Here is a 5,382-nt window from a genome sequence, read left to right as displayed (position 1 = left end):
TTTACCGCTACAGTGCCACAGACAGTAAGTATTAAAAAAAACCAATGGTTCCCTTGTGAGAAGATACACCCACAAAGACCAGCCTTTGATGAGAAGAAAGCACGGGAAGCAGGTCCTAGAAGAATAATCGAAGGACGAACACCCCTAGCTTGATGCTGCATGCATGCATGCTATACTAGTTGACCCGTAGGACAAGGCCAGCATCAGCATGCATGTGAACCCTGCCACGTCACAGAACAAGGCCAGCATCATCATCAGCCCAGAACACGCCAATGACAGGGTGGAAACGCCGTGGTTCATGGCGTTTCTTGCCTGGATAGAAATGACACTGGCGTTTTGGCCTGGGCTGCAATGCGAGTTAGACTGGTGTTTGAATGTAGATTAGAAATGTCACGGTAGACTGGTGTTTCTACGTGTAGCTGCAACGCCACGGACTCTGGCGTTTTTAAAAAAGGTCAGATCCGAAAATACTTTTAGAATGAATTTATTTTGTGCTCATGTTTACCTATAAAGGTTAGAACAGTGGAAAAAAACCCTGCAATTGGACTTCATAAACAACATTTTCACATGCATATCTTCACAAGCATAGACATTCTTATTCAATGCATAAGTCATATTCCCTCAGTCCCAAAATTCTTGTCGTCTTAGATTTGCCTAGAAATGGATGTATCTAAATAATATAACATGACTAGATACATTCATATCTAGATAAATCTAAGACAAGAATTTTAGAACGGAGGGAGTATAAAACAACGCTACACGAGTGAACCCTAAATAGTCCTAACCACCTCACCTCCCTTGATTAGGTCCTCGAGTTCATCCTAGAAATCAAGGCATGGCTACTCTTCTCCATGAGGATTCAATCCCTACAACTTTAACCGATCACGAATCTAGCAGAAATCATCGGTCCTGCCATCACATTCTCCCGTGTAAACTCCATATGTCGTGGCCTCGATTCCGGTTGGATATGCCATTCAAGCCCTACACCATTGCCGCACCATACTGGAGAGTCATCTCATGCATGAGAAACCTTATACAACCAGGGAGAATGATCAGAACCCTCAGAAGGACGGGTACACGGATAAGTGGACTCTCATGTTGGAGGCCGCCAAAGTGTTGGAGGCTGTCAAAGGATAGGGAACACGATGACTTTGGGGCATAAATAAACTTGGTAAATGGAAAATTTCAGCAATGAGTCTTTTTGTTCTTGAGTGCTCTTGTTTTTTCTGAGAGAGAGATTGGGTGTCCAAGTGAACTTTATATTTTGTGACAATAGATGTCGATTTTTATTTTTTATTTTTTTAGGCTGAGAGAATAGATTTTGTTTTTGAGCATCGGTTGAGAGAATTGATGTCGGAGTGAAGTTATAAGTTTGTCGTCTGGCCCAGCGGTCTGAGGGCCGAAGGCTTGTTCCCGGAGGCCCATCGACACCAGATCAGATTTTACACTGCTCCCCATGCAGATCGACGTATCTCAAAAGAAAAATAAATCACTCTGCTTCTACCACGCGCAGACGACCATGCTTCTTCTTCCTCCCAGCAGAAGCATAGCGCCTCCTCCGTCCCTCCGCGAGCGCCTCGCTGTCGACGCGAGGTAGCCTTCTATCCTCCACCTTCCTCTCCTCTTCATCCTCGCTTCACTATGATTCTGGTCTCAGTGCCTTCTACTCTGCTGCACGCAACCTGTTCGTCGAATTGCTCGTCCCCTTCCCTTATGGCATTTGCCGCAAACAGTACAGCCGCAGAAGCCGGGGGAGACGACTGCTACGGCACGACGGACGACGTTCCATCGGCACAGACGCACAGTCGAGGACGACTTGCTGCTACAGTACGGGGCTACGGGCACAAGGGGGCGCGATGTGTTCATGTGTCTAGGTGGGAGGGCGGAGCGCGGAGGTGCTATGGACGGGAATGGGAGACGGAACGTGGCCACGGCGCTTCTCATCGCCGCTATGGGCTGAACCGGGTACCCGCATGACCGTGTGGGAGCCGGTGAACTCTGTTCTAGTGTGCTCCAACTGATGAATTCATGTGTTATTACTTGCTTCTGGACATTGCTTAACTGAAGATGTTTAGTTGTCCCGCATTGGTCAAGATTACAACATATATAGAGTACCTACTCCCCCCGTCCGGGATTACTTATCGCACGGATGTATAAAAATGGATGTATCTAGAACTAAAATACGTCTAGAAACATCCATTCCTATGACAAATATTTCCGAACGGCGCGCGTACTTTACAATCTGCATGCCAATGGAAATGTGTGAAGCCTATGTTCATCTCCACCTTCTTCTATCCCATGAGCCAATCCAAAGTTTCTTTAGTCTCGCAGGAATCACCCTGCTGACATGTCAGAGCACATTGTGACACTTCATGGAACAAGCCAAGAATATCTGAAGCTCAGGCTACACTTGCTGAACCTTCAGAGCTGCCCAATATGGTTGTGCCCCTCTAGTTCAGGTACTGGAATCAACTGAAGTTGACGACGTTTCCTACTTTCACTTCCCTGGACACAACCGAGGGAAAGCTGAAGTTTGTACACCTTTGTGGTTTTCCTGATGCATGTTGCAAGGTTGTACAAGCAGGTACTCTAGCTGATTCTGTAAGTCCCACATCAACTCAAGAATTCATCAAATATGTTGGGTTTAGTCCCACATCGGTTGCGGGAGGAGAAGTAACACGACTTACAAGGGTGTTGAGTTTACGCCCAGAAGTCGGTCACCATCAGCATCACGCTCCTATGTCGTCGTCGCTGAAATCACCGCCGTCTTCTGCTTTGACCGACATCTCCGTCGATCCGTCAGACTGTCCAGTCCGACCCAGCCGAAAATATCCGACTGGAACCGTGCTCCACCATGTGTCGTGTTCGTCCCGCACATCTTTGTGCATTGCTCGACACCCTGTGTATGCATGATCTTGCCACGACGCACTCGAGTCTCCTTCGAGCATTATACGTACGGTCAAGAAAGAGCAAGGATGTTGAGTTCAGGTAACTCTTATATGTGGCGTCCAATATGTGAGTTGTTCATTTTCACGCAGGTCAGTGATCAGTGTGTGATGGCGTTGAACGGATACTCCGGAAGTTGGAAGCACAAATTAGAGTAATAAGGCACTAAATTTTGCTCGAGGGTTGACTGTGAAGAAGACGAGAAGGGACTACAGTTGCAGGTGGAGTCACATGGAGTCTGGAAGTAGCAGTGGTGCTCATGGCGTATCTCAAGTCCAATGTACATGGAAGTTTGACGCATAGATGAACTCAAGGTGGTGGAGAATATTCGCCAAGGTGAAGTTTGTTAGAGTTGTGTCGAATATTATTGTACAAGGTATGTTCCAGTTGGACTTTGAGTAGTATTGTGTTTAGACAGGATATGAAGTCGTGTCCTGGTAAGACACTTGTATCCTAGGCCTCTCATATATAGCGGGGGTAGACACACGATGTAACCTATGCCAACATAATAGCACGGGTGCGCGGGGGAGCCGACGGCGTGTGCCGACGCCCGGGCGGCCGAGGTGCGGTATTGTGACGGTGTCACGGGGAGGAGCGCCCGTAGTCAGGCTCCGGGGATGTAGCCATATCGGTGAACCTCGTTAACAAATCTCGGTGTCGTGCTTGTGTGATTGCTTGGTCCTCGGTAGATCGACGAAGTGCCTCGGATTAATTCTAATAAAATATTCCACTGGACGTGTACCAAAAGATTCTATCATATAGCGCATCATTGCAAAAACAACCACCATTTCTTTAATTGTGCAAGAAGAACAGGTTATATTGACAATACTTCCAAACTAAGGTCACCACCAAAACATGGTTTTACTGTTCATATCCTGAAGGGGTCCCACTGGCTAGCTGAATAACCAAACTAATTTGTTATATTTTATTCATGAAACGGTTATCTACCATGAGTTGTTGCATTTAATTAACAACTTCTTTGTCCAATGCGCATCTCCATCACTACTCTTAACAAATGTTTCAGAACAAACACAGAATATTAGTATTACCACAGTTTTGTTCAAAAAGTGAAGCAAAGTTTGCTACGAGTAGAAGTTAAAATAGATAGATTTTCTGAAAGAGCATTTGTAGGTGCAAATTAAAATAGATAGATTTTCTGAAAGAGCATTTATAGGTGCAAATTGAAAAAATGAAGTACTAATGTCTGAGCCCAGGTTCGAACTGGGGACCTTTAGTGTGTGAGACTAACGTGATAACCAACTACACCACCCAGACGCTATGTCTGAATTTCTACGAGAAACTATATGATCTTTGTCGCCCTTTTTTCTGTAGAATACCCAGCGTGAATATGTGCCGTGCAGTCGTGCTATAACCACAAGATATGCCGTGGCATATGGCTGGTTTTCCTTTCACCTGTTTTTTCTAAGACGTAGCGAGATGGAGTTTGTGTATTTGACAACTTTCCCGGTGGTTAATTACTCTCCCTAACGTACTGTACATCTCGTGGAGCAAAGTAACTAAGAGCAAGTATACTAGATCGCTTATGGCATACGCTCTCGCGACTGCATCGCCCTTTCCGTCGCCAGGCCTGGCCCGGGCGGCGCCCTCCGGTCCTCCCCCTGTGGTCTTGCTCTGATGTGGGACAAAGCGCACTGTGGGCTGCACCTTGGTGGCGACGGTCCGACGCGGCGGCCGGGTGGCCTTTCATGGCGGTGGGTGGTCTGCTAGGCGGCGATGTTGCTGTTAGTAGCGGGGTGGAGCGGCGACGCGATCTGGCGGCGCCCGCTTGGCCCAGATTTGGGTCAGGGCTAGTCGGCGGCTGGGCGGGTTCTCGGCGTGGCTCCCGGGAGGCCAAGGTGCGACGTGGGATGGTGGGTGGCGGCGACTTCGGAACCGGCCTGCTATAATCGAGAACCCGCGTCGGCGCTTCGCGGGTCCATTTTAGGCTCTACCATCTGCTCCTCCTTCTTAGAGCATCTCTAGCAGACCCGTATAATGCCGCGATCCGTAAAATAACCGTCAAAATATGGGTCGGCGTGAAAAATGTTGTCCGACCAGACCCCGCAAACGCGTCGGCCCCGTAAAAGTTTTTGCGGGGCGCGGTGAAAGTTCTCCCTCAACCTTTAGATTCACGGGGTGGGAGGCCGACCCGAGCTCGTCCCCTATCCGCAGCGAGATTTGACGCGAGGGAAATTTCCGTGTGGCAGTTCTCGATCCCCTCCTCGACCGCCTTTGTCCCACCACGCGCTCCTGTCCATCTTCCCCGCCATTTCCATGTGGCAGTTCTCGTTCCCCTTCTCAACCGCCTTTAAGCCATCCCCCATCAACATGGAGGTCGCACACGCGCAAATACCCTCTGGTGGATCTCGTCGCCGACCATGTCGCCCCCGCCGTCGCCCAAGGCACCAACGCGCCTGCCCGCAAGCGTCACAACAA

At 48.6% G+C, this 5,382-nt stretch overlaps 1 non-coding gene across 1 annotated transcript; it reads right to left on the bottom strand.

Moving 5' to 3' along the window:
* Window positions 1-4,147: 4,147 nt before the first annotated feature.
* On the bottom strand, window positions 4,148-4,221 carry TRNAV-CAC. Its single transcript has one exon. It is a non-coding gene; the product is annotated as a tRNA-Val (tRNA).
* Between the last annotated feature and the right edge of the window lie 1,161 nt (window positions 4,222-5,382).

Source organism: Hordeum vulgare, chromosome 5H (assembly GCF_904849725.1).
Source record: "Hordeum vulgare subsp. vulgare chromosome 5H, MorexV3_pseudomolecules_assembly, whole genome shotgun sequence".
In the NCBI taxonomy this organism is placed as follows: domain Eukaryota; kingdom Viridiplantae; phylum Streptophyta; class Magnoliopsida; order Poales; family Poaceae; genus Hordeum; species Hordeum vulgare.
Note: the sequence above shows the minus strand (reverse complement) of the source record. Positions and strands in the feature narration are given on the sequence as shown.